Source organism: Pinus tabuliformis, chromosome X, assembly GCF_031772625.1.
Source record: "Pinus tabuliformis cultivar Carrire ecotype Pingquan chromosome X, CPIR1, whole genome shotgun sequence".
Taxonomy (NCBI): Eukaryota; Viridiplantae; Streptophyta; class Pinopsida; order Pinales; family Pinaceae; genus Pinus; species Pinus tabuliformis.
Genome location: NC_142308.1, coordinates 1,020,395,236 through 1,020,417,935, shown reverse-complemented (window position 1 = coordinate 1,020,417,935; position 22,700 = coordinate 1,020,395,236).

Here is a 22,700-nt window from a genome sequence, read left to right as displayed (position 1 = left end):
ACCCCAACCACATCCATCTCAAATATCCACTCCCACTCAACTATCTGTACCGCCATTTCCAAACCCACACAAGGAAGTAGCTGAGCCAACTTACAATGCTGAGGCACAACACTTCCAAACATCTCCTCTTGATCTAAATGGTATTCATCTTAGATCAGGAAATATATTGCAAAAAAGAGATTCAATTGATGTCATTGAATGAAAAAATGCAAAAAAGAAGATTCAAATAAGAAGACCAAAGAATCATGGGTTGCACTTGATGAAGAGAAGACATCAGAATCAGAGATTGAGAAAGTTCCCTCATGTTTACCATCAGATCCTCTATGTGTTCAAGAGAATAATCAACAAAAAGAAGAAGATTTGAATTTCATGGAAGAAGAAGACATCCAAGATGATCCAAATCAACAAGTGGACCAGGGGCATCAAAAATATATTGAAATATGGTTCCAGACAATCAGTAAGTTGCAACCACACACTCTTCTTCAATAATTCTTGATCTCATCTTAGTCAAAGAAGTTGGTCTCTCATATTTAGGTACATGTCAAAGAATACATTTCAAGCCTACAAATCAGTTTATCTGTCATCTTGATGTGCACATGGCTCCATTTGAATTATTCTTATACTTGAAGGAGATTTTGTTTTCCAAGTAGAGTAGGATAGGAAAAGAAAAAAAATGAAAAATAAGAGGAAAAAATAAAATCTTAGGTGAAAACCTCGTTTGAGGCGCCTAAGATTGACTCATTGATTGAAAACCTCCATGATGTAGTCAATGGGTTGGAAAAAAGAGAAAAAAGAGAAAAAGAAAAGATCCTAGGTGAAAACTCCTTTGAGGTGCCTAGGCAAACCTACTAGTTGAAAACCTCATTGAGGCGGATAGTAGGCCTAGAAGAAAAAAAAAGGAAAAAAAATAAAAAATATTTGCTCCATGTATCTCTCTCTCATGAATGAAGGTGCTCTCCAACTTCTGCAAGCAACAAAAACAAGTTAGCCACCAAAAGAAAAGTTGATCAAAATCCTAGTCAAAGGAAGTAAAACTTGGACTTTCCTCTCCTTTTATCAGATACTCCATAAGGACCTAGGCCATGCCAATCCATCACCCTCATCTATATCCACAATCCACTCATCATTCCCAAGCTTTTACCACTCATTTTCCTTGTTGTCCTAACATGCTATAGGAAGACTCTGTTTTGCTACATGAAACAAATATACATAGAGCAGAAAATTATTTTTGTCATATCTTTAAAACCGTGCATCTGTTTTCCAAGTTGTTCTAGGGGGAGATGAATATGGATTATGGTAACATGCTCAAGCAATTTCAGCAAGTTTCGATGCACCGTTTTTGAGAAAGCGACCTCCATCACCTACAACCATTTTTATTTTTTCTTGATATCCATGCATCCATTCACAAATATGTTTCATGGGGGATGATGGTAACATTCTCAATCAATTTCAGCAAATTCCAATGCACAGTTTTCAAGAAATCGACCTCCATCGCCTACAACCATTTTTAATTTTTCTTGAGATTCGTGCATCCATTGACCAAGATTTTTTTTATGGAGAGGTACATAAGGATGATGGAAACATGCTCAAAAAATTTCAGGTCAATCCAGTATACCATTTGGGAGATATGGGCAAAACAAGTCTGCTACAGGAAACTAATACATGATGTTCTGAACTGCTATAGGAAGTTGGCTGAGGGGTTTTGGAGGAAAAGAATGGTGAGATGAAGTGTTGGAAGGGTGTATGAAAGTTGTGAAAAGTGTGGGGAAGGTGAACATAACCCATGGCCAAGCCCAACACTCCAAGAAGGTTGGATTTGAATAAGATAGTTTGCTCACGGTAACTAAAAGATAGAGGTTTAGAATATGGGCTGACATCCATCAACTCCACCAGCAATAGATTGGGCATTGGAAAGAAACTTGCACACAACAACCTTATCATTCAAAGAATCATTAGGCTATGAAGACCTATGCAGAAGAAAACAAAGGAAATTAGCACCTCCAGAGGACCATAGATCGATCATTAACTTAGAAGCAACATACGTGCCTCTTCAACAACCATTAGGTAGGTACATGTATGCAATATTCTTAACCTCTTCTCTTGACAATATTATAGCTAGAAATTTGTTGTCAATGCATGAGAGGTGAGGTCTTATAAGCTAAGGATGGGTTAGCAGTCTCAACCACCCTCAACTAGTTAATTGCAGCTAACTCCCTCACTCATGCAATGTGGAAAAGACAAATTAGGAAGGGTGATGACTATGAGGAATGGGGAAAACAGTTAAAAGAGGAAATTTTTGTAAAGGCCAAGTCACCAAAGCACTCCAAGCTCTCCATCCACTTCATATCCACTATCTATCCATATTTCATCCATCCCATTTCATAAGAAAAAAATTAATATTTTCAAGAACAAACCCTACACTCTGTCTCACCCTAAATATTTCTTGAAAAAACAATAGAGCACATCCTCTCCATTTTCAAAAACCCACACTACTCCATATGAGCCCTAGCATCATCTTCCAAACCCTCTACATCATTTCTCATCACTCCCATACAGTTAGAAGACCCTGAAAGCGAAGAAAGGAATGTTACAGGAAGAAAACTTCCTCCTATAGCAGTCTGTGCAACCATTACGGCAAGCCATAATCCTATATTTTTTCCCTTTCCCATCAAGTAGAGGGGGTGATACCAACTTATGAGGCACTCTACCACTCCAAGCAGGACTATCCATGAGTAGCATTAACACCTTGGGAAACAACAAAGGACTTGCACACATAGCAACAACAACAGTCAAATACCATGAAGAGTAGATAAGATATACATAGAAACAGGAAAAATAGAAAATCTCGAGAAGGAGCACTAGGAGAAATGGGTGTAGGATTTAATGGAAGGGAAGCAATTTTTGACACCTGTGAGGAGGCCAACCAATAGAGCAACCATAACTAAGAATCTCAAGGCACAAACTGCTTTGCTATAGGAGGAAATGGAGCTGCTACAGGAAAAACATGGTTGTTATAAGAGACTGTGTGTCTGCTACAGGATTGTCTCAAGAGGAAAAAATGGGCCCTATCTTAAGAATCATTGGCCACAAAACCCTAGAACTTTGAAAGAGTCTGCAAGAACATGGTAAGTACTTTTTCTATCACTTCTTACAAACAAAAATTCTATGAATTTTTGTAAAATTTCTTTACTAAACATTTGGTAGCAGAGCCATAAAAATTTGAAGTGTGGAGTTTTCTTGTGAGGATAAGCATTATGATGGGAGAATAAAATTGTTTTGAAATTGGCATACCATTCTTCACCTCACTCATCCACATGAAGCACTCCTCCTTTTTCCATAAGCTGAAATGATGAGTGCTATGAAATTGACAATTGGCAGCAGGGTTCCCTTGCACAAACCTTGAGAAGACATGGATAAATGTTGTTGAAATGGATAGAGAAGATTTTTTGGACTTAAAGAGATAGTCATGGATGGATCTACAAATGAAGAAGAGGGTGACAAAGAAAAATAAAATGTTGAAACATAAGATAAAGTTCCTAAAAAAATCATAACAAAGGATAAAAGGAGAATAAAAAGCAAATTGAAGAGATAACCTCCCTCCAATCCAAAAGAAAGGAGCCCCAAGCCTCTTATTGGAATCCAAGCACTAGTGGAGCCATGCCTAAACAACTAAAAGAAGAATATGCCCTGCTACAGGATGACAAATTTTTTCTACATGAAGACATAAAGCTGCTACAGGAAAGTGTTGAACCGTTATAGAACAAATCAAGGAGGCCACCAGGGCCATGAATGAGGCACAATGAGGTCACTAAGTTGCTCAGAGGATGAGCAACACTTTCAACAGGGGGATATGATGGGCCTCCAAATTATACATAAATTGAGGCCCATATGGCCATCCATTGGCACATTAAATCTCTCTTTTTTCATTAGATAACATATTTTTAACTTTAATATGTTCATTTGGAAGGTTTATGGATAATTTCATATTTGTGCCTAATATTATTTGATTTTGTGGAACACTGTGGGAATATTTGGGTAGAGTATGGAGATTTGGAGGAGGAGATAATTTAGGGACTTGCTCTCTACTACAGGAGGATCAATATTGAATAATAAATCAAGAATATATTCTAAAATTACTATACAAATTATGGAGCTCCAATGATTGAGAAAATCTAGGGATGGGTTCCCTGTCATTTAATGCAAATTCCTATTGTTGGGAACTAGATCCACTAATTGAAGGATTTTGAAGGGGAAAGCTTCCTACTTTCATGGCGAATGATTCCTAATCATTTTATATAAGTACCAAGTCGAATTTGCCTCTAGGGGTTGATTTTTCTTAGTCTTCTTGTGGAGATAACCCGTATTTTTGCAGGTCCACTTTCATTTCTTGTAGGGATGTAATTATGTTGATGGAAATAACAAATATTGGTGCCATGTTCTACTTCTAAATCTTGGTTTCCTTCATAGGACTCTGAGTTTCCTTGGACTTGGCCATCCCAGGAACCTCAGATCCCTTTTGTATCATTTACTTTTCTTCATTTTAATTCTTATTCACATGCATCTCTTGTTCTTGTCTTTTTCTATTTCTGCATTTAGTATTAATGATTTCTTGTTGTAGGACTGGGTTAAATGGTTGAAGTAAGTTATTTTTCAGGATCACAAGCATAATTTCATCCTTGGAACAACTTTGGAAGGTCATAGTAATCATTGAGCTAATTAGATTAGTTTGATTATTACCAAATCTAGATTTTTGGAAGTCCCTTGTGGCAAATAACAATAAATTTCTACTATTTTTTAGAACATGCTAACGAGATCCAATAAAGTTGATTCCAATTGCATTAGATAAAAAAAACATTCTAGTTAATAACAAAATTTATCCCATTGCATTTTTACTTGATTAGGTTAGGCGTTTGATAGATTTACTAGCTCACTAGTTCTTGAATTTCTAGATTTTAGATTAGTAATTTTCTGCTATTTTTTAGCATGGGTTAACAAGGGTATTTTTGAGTGATTCCACTTATAATGGAGACCTAAGACATCCTAGTCAATAAAAAATGTGTCCCATCCAATTTGGATTTGATTTGTTTGGTCATTCAGTGAATTATAACTTCCTGTAGCATCATGTAGTTTCCTGCAGCACTCTTCGAGCATGTATATACTTGCCTAGATTTGCTCAAAAAGATTGGTTTTTGTACCTTAGGATTGAATCATGACCAATATGCTTTAAATCAATGTTTGGGGAGGAATAAACACCACTTGGGACTTGCCTTTTTAGTTAATGACCTTTACTTTATGCAATTAGAATAGTTTTTCCTTGTATTTTCTTTCTTGCAATAGGTTAAGGTTTACATTTCGAGCATTTCATTTTCTGCAATTAGTTTAGGATTTGATTTCATTACATTAACTCCATTACATCATGACATCGAAGGATGGACACAATGTATGCTGCACACATAGTGTTGATACCTCTTAAGTTTGTACGGACCCGAGGTTGATAATTAAAGTTGGTAGCCTTGGGAGTTGCAACATTCTTGCTGCAATACTGAGGTTCATCATAAGGTATGATCCATAACCAATTTGTTCTAATTTCAGTTACATTAGCCCTAATATTTCAGAGAGATGTGCATTACAACAGATAGCCCATGACAAATCATGGCTAGTGCAACTAGCAACGAGGAATAAGAGGCGAGTTGAAAACATGGTGAGGTCTGTTACAGATTGATTTGGGCACATCAACCCCAAGTTACAGATCATTACTATTAGGGCCCATCAAACCCTAATTCAGTTGTTACATGCCATAAATGAAGTCAACCATTAGAATGCCTCCTTCCTAAGAGATTCCATGACTGAAATCATCCAAAAACTGCCTCTAAGAAGATCAGCACAGGCAGGCCTTTATTAAGGTGCATTGCAGTGCTGCCTAGTACATTGCTCGGGTGCATTGTAGCACACTTGAACCATCTTTGGCCTGCGTTGGGCGAATTTGAGCAAAATATGCATTGGGGTTTTGTTATCGGGAAAACTAGTGTCCATTCAGAGCTGCTAGTCCCATTAAGACAGGTAGCTATCTTAGAAACAAACAAACTAAAGTCCCTTGTGTTTTACTTTATGAGAGATAGATGAGAAAGAAGCAGAGACTACCAACCTCAATCTTTCACTTGGCTCCTTGCTTGTTTCCTTTCCCCTTTGACAGAACTTCGCCACTCCTTCCTTACTTGTCCCGCTTCTAAGAGCACCTATAGAGTCAAAGCAACATAATACCATCAAAGCATAGAGATCTATAACCATAAAAAATATAGGATCAGATGTATATTAACCATACAAATGCATATATCAATACAAGATTCAGAGATATACAAGAATATGGAGGAAAATGCAAATAGCTTTATTGATAGAAGTAGTAGAAGAGAGGATTACAACTCATTGGTCTGACCCAGCGCCATCCTTCCAGCATGAAAGCCCTCTTCACCTCATGAAAAGCTTAGATCACCCAAGAATACAATGTTGCATAGAGAAACCAACAACACTTCCTTACAAAATACAAGATTCCAGCCTCTGGATCTCTTGGATGAGGGATCCATATATAGATGCTTGCAGGTGAGTGAGTCAGCTTCTGGGATTTTGATCAGTGTCATCTCTCTGATAGTTCTTGGTTCCACTTGGAGATTTCATGATCTCTTACTCATCCCTGGGTGAATTCAGAGAGGCAAGTGTCACAGGAGAAGTTTCTGGAAGATTCCATGATCATCCACCTTGTAAACTGTCTCTGCCATTTGTTTGTTCTCGCCCATCACACCCCATAGAAGGGCTTTTCAGTATGCATCGCACCCCCCATGTGCATTAGGTGGGATGCATCGCACTTTGACCATGGAGCAGGTGAGATGGTCCAGTTTTGACCAGTTCTGAGCAGTTTTTCATGGAGAACTTTTGGGAGGTGATGTAGTCAACTGACCTTGTTCCTTTAGGGTATGAAACAACACTTTTAGGGACTTAGAAGCCCTTGGTTTATGGACATATAAGATTGGGGTTACAGTGCCCAAATATGTCTATAGCAGTTGCCCCCTAAAGCATGAGGTCGTAAATCTTTTGATGTAGGGTGAAATGCTTTATCATGAGGATTCGAGGTTTTTCGAACTGGAAGGTGACTTGTAATAAGATAAAATACATTATCTTCATAATATTTTCATGATCTAGCTGAGGCGGGCATTCCCATGCTCAGCTTTATAAATTCATTTTTGTGTACATTGGACAGACAACCGTCTGTATGGCAGACAGATGATTCTGGTAGAGCCATCATCCTTTGGCTTGGATGATTATCTATGCAGCAATGATGTACATTTGATGTCTTTATTTTCTTGAATATATCGCAGCCCGGATGGATGAAACTAGATCCAGAGTCTTCAAAACTTGTTCAAACTTCGCCCGAAGTACAAGTCTGTCTATGTGAAAAGATGTTCTGATGTCGAACATGGAAAGACATCGCCTGATTACCAGCCAATGATGTAAGCTGTTAACAGGCGCGAGAGGAATCACCGATGATGATGATGACCCTCAAGGTACTGCAGTACAATTCACATGGTGTGAATACATGAGTCGATGTCGAACACCACACAAAATCTTTCGGTCGAAGGCCATTGATGTAAACCTGTCGCCGGAAGTGAGAAACTTGCCATTGAGGCATGCAAGCTTCAAAGTACTGAAAGGGTTGTTCCTAAGTTGACTTCTTGGATAATGAGTTGATGTTGACAAGAAGTGACCCATCGTAGGAGGGCAATGAGTTGAATCCCACATCTACGACACGAAACGGAGAAAATGATTTTGTGGAGGTGAAAATGATTTGATGATACAAGGTTCAGGGTGGCGGTCATGAAAGAATGAAGTGTCAAGGAATTGTAGCGGATGAGACACTGAAATGGATTAGTATCGTTAACCCCGAAAGTGGATGGTACGGTGGACCAATGGTGATATGACCAGTGAACGGAATAACCCAACCCGACTCAATCATGGTGATGGAGTGAAAGTGTCATGTTCAAGAGTGACCTGCTACCAATAAAGTTTCTTCAAGTTTTCTTCCCAATTTTCCCTAGTCATTTCTGACCATTACCTCTTTATTTTCGTCAAGCTTGAGGAGGATAACATATGCTTGTTCTATAATTTTCCTTTCAGGCAAACCCGTCGCTATGTTTTAACGAGCCTAGCAACAGTGAGACTCGCTCTTGTCTGCATGGAAAAGTTTGTCGCTATTGTTTTAACGAGTTTAACGACAAGGATAACTCGGTTATTTTCAATTTTAGAGAGTCTGAAAAGACATGGAAAGGAAACTCCAATATTCATTTTTCGTAATATAATCCCTTAAGTCTGAAAAAGTATAAAACAATGCTAAAGGGATGACTTTTCGATAGTTTTAACGAGCCGAACAAGACAAACGCTCGATATTTTTGTGTAATAATCCCTAAGGTCCAAAAAGATTAAAATCTAGAGGAGGGATGGCACTTCCAATCACTTTAACGAGATGGAGAGGCCCATTGCTCGGCAATCTTTTCATATTTTACGAGTCAGATGAAAAGAGCTTAAAGGAGACTCTTTTTTTGAGGAACGAGTGATGGTTTTAGATAGCGGCTAGTTCCAGGTAATGTTTGGAACTTTTTCAATCACGACAGTGTAAAGAAGGTGGCTAATAGGATCACTCGTTGCAGTTGTTCCTCAAAAGGGGTAAACAATCAAATGGAGGCGTATGATCGGCTAAAAAGAGTGGAGGTGATGGTAAGAACATGACCAAGGCTCAAAGGTTGATAATAATGCGATCGCAATGGTTATTTACCGAAGGTGGGTTCATTTTGTAATGAGCTTAAACTCTGGTGGAACATATGCTCATTGTTAGGTTTATTTTTTAACGACCTTGAACTTCGCGTAAAACTGCTCGTGCCAGTCGTATAATAAGGTTGTCTCATCGATAGGTTCATTTTTTAGGGAGCTTGCCCCATTCAAAACTTTGCTCCAAAGCCTTTTGGATGCAAGCTAGGAATGACCAACTACTATCCTAGGGGTTAATTAACTACCAGGGTTAGGTAGGAAAACTCTTCCTTTAATTTGCCAGTGTCATTTGGCCCTTGCAAAGGTGGATGGTTGATCAAACTAATCACCTAACTTAAGTAGTCGAAGTCAACAAAAACTATGGAGTTAGAGTAACGTTGGTCGCTTTTCACTTGCGTACAAAAGGTTTACATGCCCCCAGGTATAACGAAGTAGAGTTTCTAGGTTACCATTCAATTTGCAGACAAAACACTTGCTTTGTTGGGAAAGGCATACTTTATGACGGAGGATCTTATTCCAGTCTAATCCCATTTTCCTAAACGGACGGGTGTGTCAAACTAGTCATATTCCTACATGGAAACCCACCTTATAACTGGGGTTTTGCTGCCGAAGCAGACCAGGGTGCATGCCCCTTGGGTTTCAATCACAATCACCAAATCACTTGCGCTCATCAGGTGGACGGACTAGAGATTGATGGGACATTCCTTCTGAAAAAAGACCCATTAGGGATGGCACTTGACTATTAGCTATGTGTAAACCGGGGAATGAAAGTTGGTCTACGAGCTGGACCACTCTGCCTTCATGCGGAAAACACAACACTCGAAAGAGTGAGGAGACAATGGCTCCCATGCTATAAATGTAGTCACACCCAAGGAGTAGATTGTAATCTAAAGGTCCTTGGACTACCATCACGTTTAGATAAACGATTTTCCTTCTCAAAGTTATAAGCAAATTTGGAAGGATCCCTAACGGTCGACTGGTTCCTTTGTCGAAGCCTGTCAGATTTCACATCTCAGGCAGAAGCGATGGCGAACCAAGCGCTTTCCAAGCAGTTGAGGAAAGGATACTCACAGAAGCCCCTTCATCTATGATAGTACCGACCATGACCATTCTGTAAGCTTGTACTATGATTCAAAATGGTACATTAGATGGTAGACGAGGTCTGCCTAGTAGATTCCAATCGAAGGAAACGACTAGGTTGCTTGGAGGTGGGACCGAATAAACGACCAGATACATCTCTAACGAACTTCCTTCCTGCGGTAAAGGAACGGGTATATTTCCCCCATGTTAATCAGAGTTTGTGTTTACGAAAATAATTTGAACGGTGTCATTCCCATTCTCTTTGGCGACGGTATCATCTGAAGCTAAACCTTCTGAAGACAAGACTGGGTCGACTGCCGTCGTGACCTGTTGACTTTGGTCTGGTGTGGACTCAGAGGGTTTATCTTTAATGATAGATGCTTTGACTGACCACAAAGGTGTGTCTGTCGGATTTTCAACTAGTGATGGACTTGGCAAGAGTTTCTTGTATCCAGGAGGAAGCCGTAGCGATGAAGCAAGACGGTTATCCAAGACTCTTTTAGCTTCGTCTAGGAAGGGACAATGGTGGATGGCATGATCACCTTCACACAGTCTACAAGGAAATTTATATCTTCCTTTTTGTCCATTAACTTCATTTTCACTAGTTGATGGTGTACTCTTAACCTAATCGTCAGAGGTTGACAACACCGGATTGTGCAAATGAGGACACCAGTCCCTTAAGATCTGTGGGATGCAAGGACAATCTTGATGATAGTGGTCCCCTTTGCAAATGACACATGGAGATTTAGGTTTGGACGGTGCAGTGTGTGTATTTTCGCTAGACGATGTATGGTTGCCCCTTTTTGCTGTTGGCTCCTTCTTCTTCTTCTCCTTCCCTTTCTTCTTCTTCTCAGTTACTTGGTTTTTAGTTTTACTAGCTTCACCAAGCGAAGAGGAAGAAGGGGAGGGAGAAACAAACGAAGTAGAAGTATGGGGGTAACTCTAGTATCATCTAGTTGCTGATTTGATTGCTCATGAATCATGGTGCTTTGAACGACAGATGTCGAGAAGAACCATATTGGTAGGCCAATTTTCAGTCCTGGAAGGGACAATGTGGCCATATGAGGTGCACCAACATCTCCCCAAGAGGAGAAAGGACTAGGATTTCCATGAAGGGGAAATCCTTGGTTGGTGGACTCCATTTTATCAACCTAAGATCAACGAGGGAACATTGACGTTATTCCAATTAAAATAAATTTTATGACGCTTTAACACAACTTGCTTTTTCAATTTTTAAGAGTCGAGAAAAAGCTAAAGATGACTCTAGTCTCCTTCGATTTTTAATGAGCCTGAAGTGACAAGTGCTCGGATAGACCTTTTCCTTTAAGGAGTCTGAAAAGGAATGAAAGAGACTACTATGGAAATCTAGACAGAGGGATTACCAAACCAATCGCAAAATTGCAGAATAATTTTTATGGTACGACATTCAATCTTCCCGAATGTTGTGTTCAGTGCATTGCGATCGATAGGGCGGCAAACACGGCTTCCTAAGGATAAAGGATATAGCCTATTGTCGTCTCCCAATATATACTCGACGGTACGTGGGAGCACAAGTCCATACTGGCACTTGTCGTCTCAAAGAGGAGGAATCACCCAACCTACGATGAAAGTGATAGTTACTAGGCTTTATGACACCGGAATACGTCTCTAGCCTAGACTTCTAAATGTTGTGCGTTAGGTTCCAAAGCGTTTTTATGTTCATTGAATTTATTTTACAGTTGATTTTTCTTAAGAAGTTTACCTTTAAGGTTCATCGCATGATGTAGATATACAACTCCTAAATATGCAATCTAAGATGATAAACAATCGTTTACTCTTCTTTTTGCAATGAAAATCCTAGCTACTAAGGAAAGAGAAGCGAAATTATTTCAACATTGAGCAAAGAGCACACACTAGATGCACTTTCCTAAATCAAAATCAACAAGCAGTCTAAATGCAAACGCACATGCACGTATTTGTTTTCCACTTTCTTAATGTGTGAATGACAAAAAGAATGCTAAGTACAAATCTGAACTATCTTTTCTTTCAAAGCGACAATACTAACAATTTTCTCTTCAAAAGACGAAACGAAGTCGAAGACGACACTTTGCGATTTTAAATTCAAAAAATGAAAGGAAGACTACTTTGCGATTTCGAATTCAAAAAACGAAAGGAAGGCTAAGATGACATGTTCAACTTCAATTTGAAAAATGCTTTCTACACTTGAAATACTCTTAATTCAAATCAAATACAAGTAACAGTGTAATCGACCATAAAAAAGAGTAGGATTCTTTTCTTTGAATGAAAACGACACTTGCGACACTTTCAAATCACAAGACAACAGTTCGATTAAGCTACTTTTTGTAAAGGAGAACTGTAAATGGTGAAAAGTACATAAAAACATTCACAATTCTTTGTACAATGGAGGCTGAATAATACAAAGGAAGGGAGTTTCAACAGTGGCATACTGATCACAGACAACAAAACTCCTGAATAAAGCTGAAGACAATGAGTATATTATTCCACGTACATAAGTATATCATAGCTCGTCAACGTACCTTTGGGTATATAGGGCGGTGTTACAGTACATAAAGTACATGAGAATGCTCTCACTGTGTGGTTTTTCATTAGACAATGCTTATACAGACTGGGCCTCCACGTACCTTCGGGTATATATTGAAGGACAACTCTAGGTTTCTATCCATCCTTAAGTAACCGAATCGGCCACATTGTAAACCGTGATACACCGAACATAACATTCGGGGAGATTTCCTGCCCGTACTTCTTGGACCGCTAGGAGGTATTATGTAGTTCACAGTTGCTTGGTAAACCTTTTGCCTAGTATACCCCTTTTTGTTTATTTCTTTTTTTTATAATAAAATTAATTAGCAATTGTGGAGGAACATCAACCCATACCCCGTTTTTCAAGGAGAACAACAAGAAAACCACCTTTGCCTCCCAAAGTGACACCAATTCAGGAAAAGTGGTCTCGCTTGACTGAGTCTAGTACATCAAGAACTCCTAGTTCTTCATCTGAGTTACCTGAATCATCTATTTTGGTAAGTACAGAGACTCCAGTTACTCCAACTATTTCTGGTACATCTGTTCCTGAAGAAGAAGTTTCACAATTACCTAAGGACATTAGCATTGATCCTAGTGAAATAGTAACCGAAGTTGTTCAACAACAAGTTGATTCTCAACTTGAAATTGCTCAACAAGAAAGTACTTCTGAACTTGAATCAGTTCAACCAGAAGTTAATCCAGAATCTATCCCAGTTCAAACAAAAGTTACATCTGAACCTGAAGTTGTTTTTGAAACTGTTGTTCATTTACCCGAACATCTGGACTTCGAATCAACTGGTTACCCTTCAAACATCAGTAACTATTGAAACTTCAACTTCATTAACACCAAAAATCTTTTACGGACCTGATGGTGAAGTTCTTCCACCAGGTTTAATTGTTTTAGAGGAGGAATTGGAAGAATATTCCACATCTGGAACCCCATTTCATTTTGGACCTAGGCTTTATCTTTACCCCAATACTCCTGCTTTTTTCTCTTCATTTGATCCTGCTTCTTTTCAGGTACCCATCGATTCTTTAGGACAACTTTTTTGTCAGTTAACTATGGTTGAACAATCATCAACATCTCAGACTGTATCATCTGATGCAGCTGCAGCAGAATCTTCTATTGTAACCTCTTCGATGTTTTCTTCCACACTTGAGTCGCACTTGTATGGTGAATCGTCTGTCCCGGTTGGTTATCAATCATTGTCTAGAACCCACTCAGGGGTTGCTTCTACACCATGGTCATCACACATGTACTCAACCAGAATTTTACCTGGTTCTTCTCTAATGGGAACTCAACAATTTGATCCTACATATCAGTATCAAGTTGGGCAATCTGGTCAACAAAGACCTATGTATCCATTAAATACTGAATTTCCACCATATGGAGAGCAATATGCTTATTCAACGTATCCTCATTATTCCGGGGGATTACCATATGGTAATATCCCATAGTATTCAAGTAACTATGGAATTAGATTTTTTCAATGGCAACCAACAATGCCAGTTCAACCAAGGCTTGTGTATCCAATACAACCAGTGCAAACTGTTTCAACTATTCCCACTACACCTTTTGTTACTACTATACCACAATCACAAGTTCAAATTGTTGTATCTCAACCGGTACAAACTGATCCTTCTACCTTGCAATCACAAGTTTCAAGTTCCTCAAGTTGTTGTACAAAAACCACTTGTTTCTTGAGTTCAACAACAACCTCAGGTTAGTATACCCTTATCTGGACTGACCTAGACTTACACTAGTATAGTTTATTCACAACCTGGCCAACCTTTCATTGCTGGACAACAACAACCGTTAAATCAACAACAATGGTACAAACAACAACAACAGTTGATTCAACAACCGTGGTAGCCTCAATTTCAACAACCCCAATTCCAGCAATTCCAACCACAGTTTGGACTTGTTCCATAGGCTCAACCTGGTTTTGGTCAATCTCAAGCTTACCAAGGTCCTGGTCAACAAGTCTTTGCAGGTTATGGACAACCACACATTCAATCTGGTTATCAACAACCACCTTATACTGGTTTTGTTCAACAACCATACCAAGGTTACCAAATGCAAATTCCCTATGTTGGTATGCAAAGACCTATTGCTCAGGAAATTCCATCATATCCCGGTATGCTCAACCTGACTTGAATCGACAGTTTCCGTTTGTAGCAACTTTAGAATTACCAGATTTAAATAGGCTCACTAATGATCCAATCCTATATGCACCTTGGTGGCCGGTAATTCCACATAAGTTACCATCTGACATTCCGAAATTTAACGGAAATCCTTGGGAAGACCCATCAAATCATGTTATGAACTTTCATTTGTGGTGTTCATCAAACTCCTTAAATGACGATTCGGTCAGATTCTTTTCCAAATAAAACTTACTGGTCCAGTTGCTAAATGGTACATTGAATTACCTAGAGCTTCTTTTGATAATTTCACCACTTTAGCCACTACATTTTTGACCCACTTCCAGTTACCTATCAGATACGAGACTGGAACAGAACTCCTAACCAACTTTAAATAGACTACTGCTACCCATATATCAGATCATATTCATGAGTGGCAGTGTTGTCGTCGAATGGTTAAGACATATGTTCCCGATCAGCTTTTAGCTGAGTGGATCATAAAGTCCTTGTTGCCATCAATCACCGAGGATATGAAAAAAGGTGGAGTTGTCATAGAAGAGCAAGTTATTGCTCGTGCCCAATACTTGGATTTGATTTACACACAATCCGGCACGCTTTATGATAAAATTCCCAATGCACCTCGACCAACTTTCACTATTCCTCCTCCTCCACAATCGAGTAAGGACTTTCATGCCAGTGATAGTGTGATCGGTTCTTTAAGCACACAAACAACAAGGATACCATCTGGTCAAACTCTTGCTATTTCCAATCAAAATACCAATGCATCAAAAAAAAATCTTGCCTCCGAGATTAATGTCGTGTCATCTGACAAAGGCAAAAATCCAAAGCAACCAGGGAGAAAGAAAAAAGGGAAAAACAAAAAGAAATAAGAAAATTCCCTCTAGAGAAATCATCTGATTCCTGTACTTCAGCAAGGAAACCTCATTATCCATGTCTTATATGTAATGACGAGAATTTTACAAGAGATTGTCCACATCGCTCTGAGGTCTCTAAACTTTTAAAGACTTCAAATACATCGGCAGTGTTGACTGATCCGTTTCCAACCCCGGAGACACATTTGGTTGTAACAAACCATGCTTCCACATCCCAAGTACTCATGTTATCCATCACAAAGCCACAAAATGAAGTTTTGGTGTCAACAAGAAACAAAGATTATGTAAATCCGTCGTCGTCGAAAAATCAGGCCACTGATCAACCTAATCCTTCGACTTTGACTTCATCTGAAGTTGTTCCACCCTTTATACCTGAATTGACAATAAAACCACTAAAGGGAGTTGTGCACAAATCGACATTCAACCCTCGGGCTCGAGCAACTCAAAATTATAGCATAGTGGAAGATCTTGCTCAGTCACCTTTTGCTATGTCGACACTCGAGGTGTTGCAAAACTGTCCCTCCCAAAATCAGGCTTTACTGTCAACAATAGGCGAAATAGATCCATTGGATTCTAATATTGTGGTTTTTAACGATGCGGGATATTCAGCATAGTTGCCGACGCAATTAGCTTTCCTAATCCAAGTAAAAGCTCTCAATAAGAATGTTCACCGAACTATTATTGATGAGGGGGCATTTACTTGCATTATGTCCATGAGCTGCTAGAAAACACTTGGTTCACCGCCGTTGTCACGATCACCAACCACATTGAAAGCTTTTGATGGAAGAACATATACTCCATGTGGGATTTTGAGTAACCTGCAAATCGAACTTGGGGGCAAAATGGTTACTGTTGAAGTTGAGGTAGTTGATGGACCCCTTGATTACAACATTTTACTGGGAAGGCGTTGGGTATATGCTATGGCTACTGTGGTTTCCACGTACTTTCGTACTATTGCATTCCCTTTTAAGGGTGGAATCACAGTGATTGATTAGCTAGCCTTCTTTGCCAATAGTTCACAGGCTACGAGAAGCATTCTGTTGGTACACGGACCCCCACTGTCACTTCAAAGTGTTGGAGTAGGTCTCTTTAAAGATCCTTCCCTAATGGGTACTTTTACCCTACCATCACCATCTAATTTGGTGGAAGTGGCAAGAGTAGAGACTTGCAACATGATTTCCTCCACCTCATCTGATTTAAGGAGGATTACCAGCCAAGTTGAAGTTGATAGTAACATTGAGGTGATGCCGTTAAGCCCCATTGAATCATCATAGCAATCAATCTTTTGGGCTTGTGCGACAAACCCAAATTCGCACTCAACATTTGTATGGGTAGATAGGTCGTTAGAGTATGGTACCTCTTTGGATCCTTTTTCACGTATACATTCTACGGATGAAGGAATCGTCCAATCAATGATGATAGGAGAGGAACCATGGGAAGATTATCATCACCGTTCCCATCTTCCAGATGACATCAAAAATTATTTAAATGAGCTAAACCACTCATCAATCGTTGATTTCCTGTCGAATTCTGTTAGAGTAGATACTGTAGATTTTGAGCGTAATTTGTCAAACATAGAAGAAACAATTTCTATAAACATTTCGACCAAGCCTAACATTCTAAAAAACATTCATGTCGGAAAATCTTGTTCTCCATTGGAGCTTGAAAATTACCGTGCTCTCTTTCATGAATTTAGAGATATTTTTGCATGGTCTTACGAGGAGATGCCATGAATTGACTCAAGCATTGTTGAACATGAGATCAAAATGTACCCTGATGTCAAACCAGTATGACAGTGGCTTCGACCTGTTCATCCAAAGAAAGTTGTTGCCATTAAAGCAGAGGTTGAAAAACTTTTGCGTGTTGGCTTCATTTTCCCTGTACCTCTTACTGATTGGGTATCTAACATTGTTCCAGTTATGAAAAAACAAGGGACAATTCGAGTGTGCGTCGATTATAGGGATGTAAATCAAGCATGTCCAAAAGACAATTATCCTACACCCTTTATCGACAAGATTATTGACGAATGTGCCGGATGTGAAATCTTCTCATTCATGGATGGATTTTCTGGTTACAATCAAATCAATATCCGCCCACTGGACCAATCTAAAACAACTTTTATTTGTCAATGGGGCACTTTCGCCTATCGAAAGTTACCATTTGGTTTGAAGAATACAGGGGCTACATTTGAAAGGGCAATGAATTATGCCTTCAATGACATCAAGCACCATGTTAAACCTTATCTTGATGATTTTCCTACTCATTCATGAAAGTGGACTGATCACCCGCAACATTTGAGAGAAATATTTTTATGGTGCCGACACTACAAGATACGACTCAATCCACGCAAGTGTGTGTTTTGTGTCGGCTCTGGTAGATTTCTTGGATTTGTGGTCTCAAAAGATGGAATTCGATTTGATCCAATTAAGGTTCAGGCAATCCTTGACCTGCCTCCACCTTTAAACTTATTACAGTTATAGAGACTTCAAGGGAAGGCAAACTTTCTGAGGAGGTTCATTCCAAACTATGCTGAATTGCCTAAAGGCTTTACCTGTCTATTGAAGAAAGGGGTACCCTTCCATTGGGATTAGGTTGCGCAAGCTTCCTTTGATGCTCTTAAATATTCCCTGATTAAAGAATCATTAACATATGCCCCAACCTATCAAAACGACTATTACCTGTATCTCGCCGCTGCAGATGCAACCATTGGTATGGTTTTAGTCCAAGAAGAAAGTGGAATTGAACATCCTGTTTATTACTTGAGTCGTAATCTAAACGACACAGAAAGTAAGTATTCCTATGTCGAAAAGTTATCTTTGGCAGCCATTCAAGTTGTGTAAGGATTTCGTCATTACATCCTCCTCCATAAAACTACTATTGTTTCAGATTTCAACCCTATGACATACATTTTGTCATGTCAATTGCTGGGGGGAAAATATTCAAAATGGATAGTTATTTTGCAATAGTTTGATTTGGAATTCATCAAATCTAAATCAAAGAAATCTCTTGTTTTCGCCGAGTTAATTTGCGACCTTCCCTCATCCTCCAATGATTCAACATTAGAAGCATCAGTCTTGCATGAGTCTTTGTTTCTTATCTCGTCAAGTGATCCGTGGTATGGAGATATATTGGTCTATCTCCAGACCCAAGCTTTCCAGCCTAATACCTCTCGCTCTGAACAACGATGTACCCAATACCAAGCCAAAGATTATCTGCTCATTGGTGATACACTTTATTGTCGTGGTGTCCATACGATTTTACATAGGTGCCTCACTCATGAGGAAGCCGAGAAAGCTTTGAATGAATGTCATTTAGGTGCTTGTGGTGGAAAATTATCCGGGTATGCTACCGCGCAAAGAATTCTTCGTGCTGGTTACTTTTGGCCAACCATATTCAAAGATTGCATTATAGCCGTCAGAAGTTGTCATGCATGCCAGATATATGATCGAAAAACCAGATTACCACCTGCACCATTGCATCCAGTCGTTTCTATTGGCCCATTCGCCAAATGGGACATTGACTTTATGACATGTAACCCCACCTCGGCTGGGGGGCATGGGTATATTATAGTCGCCGTTGACTATTTTACCAAATGGGCCGAGGCGATGCCAACATTGAACAACAGTGGCGAAACAACTGCTTTATTTTTCTTCAACCATGTGGTTGCCAAGTTTGGTGTACCACAAGCCATAATTGCAGATCATGGATCACATTTTCACAATCACATGATGGTTGAGTTGACCGCCAAGTTAGGATTGTCACATGATAGTTCTATTCCATACTATCCGCAAGCTAATGGACAAGTTGAGGCCATCAACAAAGCCCTTAAGCGCATGCTGCAAAGAATGATTGGAGTTCATAAAAGAAATTGGCTTTTAATCCTGTACTCGACTCTGTGGGCATATCGGACCTCGGTGAAAAATGCGACTGGATTCACACCCTTTTAGTTGGTGTATGGTTTGGAAGCAATATTACTAATTCAATGTGAAATATCGTCTCTCAAACTCGCGATTGACCTGCTACTCGACACTTCTAAAGTAGAAGCGCATTTCTTGGAGTTAATCCATCTAGATGAAACCTGTCGTGATGCTGCATTGGCTAAGGAAGCGCATAAGAAACGTATTAAGGCACAATATGATAAAAATGTCAAGCCTCGTGTCTTCTCAGAAGGTGATCTGGTCTTGCTTTACGATCAGGAGTCTGATAAACTTGGAGTAGGAAAATTTGAACTGCTATGGATGGGCCCTTATATTGTTAAGCATGTTTTGACGAAAGGTGCCTACGATTTAGTGGACTATGATGGGATTCCATTGTCGCAGCCTCGACACAAGTTGTACCTTAAACATTACTATGCTTAGTTAAGTGTAGTAAAACTCATTGTATATATGCTTTGATTACATGTGTGTGTGTGTTTCTTTTAGAGTTTTTATTTGGTTAAGTAATCCACTTTGCATTTGTTTCAAATTTCGAACTTTTCGGAACCATTTGTTGGTTATGCCGATGGGGCTAGTCATAGTACGCAGAACCTATCCTCTGCAGCATGGGCCATTTTCGCTCCAAGCGGCGAGTTAGTGAGTTTTAGAGGGATTTGTATTGGTCGATCAATGAACAATATCGCTGAGTATAACACATTGATTGAACTTCTCTCTGATGCCATTTCACTTGGCATATGTCGAATCATCATTAGGCTGGACTCACAACTCGTTGTACTACAACTTACTGGCATTTATACTGTCTAAAACCCAACAATTCATTGCATGTTCCTTAGAGTTCGTATTTTGGAAAGGTATTTTGAGTTTATTCAATATCAACATATTTCCATAAATCTAAACACATTAATTGATTCTCTAGCGAATTATGTGTTAAATAGACATTTGCGACATATGTAAAGTAAATATTTTCAATTCACATCATCAGTTGAATAGGATTGCATCACATAACCATAATAAAACTCTGAAAGTAAAATAGATAGTTGTTTTAAAAGTTTTTACAAATAGTTTGTGTCCAAGACAAAAATTGGTCATCTGACCCAAAAACTCAAAATGTATGCAGAAAACATCTAAGTAGACTAGTGGTGCTCATGATAACAGGTCACAACCTATGCTATCATGCGTAAAAGTCTCATCCAACGACTTGGAACGCTAATGGTGTGGCGCTGCAGTCGCATAGGCAACTCCTCGATCCGGACATCCAGAATGCCTAGGGTCAAACCCTCTATGTGGTCCTGTAGTTCAGCCAGTGTCTCGGCTAAATCTAAGTCTCGGAGAACTGCTCTCCCAACAGGTCTTTGTGCTGGCCCACCTGCCACTCGTTGGTGCCCCACAGGTCGAACAGGTCCAACATCTGCATACATAAAAAATGATTTTGTTTAGTCTTGGAAATAGTCAAAAAACACAAAAAATGTAGAAACTTTAAAATCAAAAACCACTTTGGTCAAACAATTTACCTATAGCACCCCACTATGCTCCAACTGGTAACATCAAGTCTAGATCTCCGCAGAAATCCATCCCTGAATATGGATACTCTACGATGGCCATATCTTGTCGATCAAGCCACTCAAAGAATACAGGGGTAAATGTAATCAATGACTGAATAGCATGCCTAGCCATAATATCTACCCATCTTTGCATTCGTGGATCCCTAGGTCCAGATACACCCAGTGAAACAAGTTGTGGCTGCATAAGTGGAATTGTCTCCAAGGAGAAAGAAAACAGGATCGACCCATAGCCAAAGTTGTTTGTCTTTCCGCTTTTCACCTTGGTCAGTTGTTCTTTCAAGGATGAAAGTACTGCCTCGCACCAGTTGAACACTTTTGGCTCTAAACACTCTAATGCATACTGCATGCATGATCTGTTCACCAAATGAAGTGTCGCGTTGCCAGCGAATTTGGCAGTGGTAAAGAGGATCGTCCTCAATGGTAAATCACTAACATCCCTGATGTTAATCTTTCTGTCCCTGCTAGGCTATGCACTTGTCTGACAGAATTGTCGAATGTAATCTCTCACTGATTCACCCCCTCTGGCAAATCCAGAAAGTGATATGGGGGCACCCCGTCTCGACAGTTCGGTAAGAAAGTATATGTCATCGATGGTAATTGAGACCACTTTGTCTCTAATGTGAAATGCCTCATCAATAGGATCCCATGAACGAACAAGGAACTGAAAAAGCTCAATTTGACGCCTCATACCAGATAATCAGAAATATTTGAGTAACCCACAATTCCTTAGGGCCTCAACCGTGCCCTGGTTATTTAGGGTAATCATATCCTATTCTTCATGCTCTCGTTCCCTCCATGTAATCGTCATTCTGATTTGATGAATACTTGAAAATACAACCATAAGGCAAATTAGGATCCATTTCTTGCAAAAAACAGAAGAATTTTTGGGTGAAAACAACTGAATAAAATTGGGTTTTGTGCTTAGCGCAGCCTAGCCTTAGGGACAATGTGCTGCAATACAGGCAACCTTCTAGGTGAGTGCACTGCAACACATCTTTCAATGATGAAAGGGTGTGTTGATCCTAGGTTGGAAAATTGAAACCCCAGGGGCCCCAAAAACTCAAACTTTTTGCTTGAAACTGAAAATGAATGATATGAAATGAAAGAGAACATAGATAGATCCTACCTGGTCCAGAAGACATGAGGAATGGTCCACTGAATCTTTCGCAATCAGCTGGTGAACTTCGAGGTAAAAAACTACTCCAAATTACCAAAATCAAAGGGTAAATGTGAAATGGTAAAAATGAATGGTAAAACTTGTTTTTATGTTTATTTCTTGCACATTAATTGAGTAAACATTATTTTTTATTCATTTTATCCATGAAATAGGTATTTTTAATCTACTTTGATGGTGTTTTGAGCAGGTTTGACAACTGACATGCAGAATTTGACGTGCTCAAATGTAAATTGAACATCTTTGACCACAAAGCAAACTTTTATCTCTTTTTCGAGCTTTGTTAAAAACGAAAAAGGAACCCCCTTGGAGTCCTCTTTAAGCTCTTTTCAGACTCTCTAAACATGAAAATATTGCTGAGCACTTGTCATTTCCAGCTCGTTAACGGATTGGAATTGATATCTATTCAGTATAAGTTTAACCCTTTTTCGGGATGAGATAGATTGACTACGAAAAAGGAATACGTTGATCGAACATGATCAATAGGTTCTCTCTTGTATTGTTTTATGCTTTTTCAAACTTGAGAGACAAATCTACGAAAAAGAATTTTTGGAGTTTC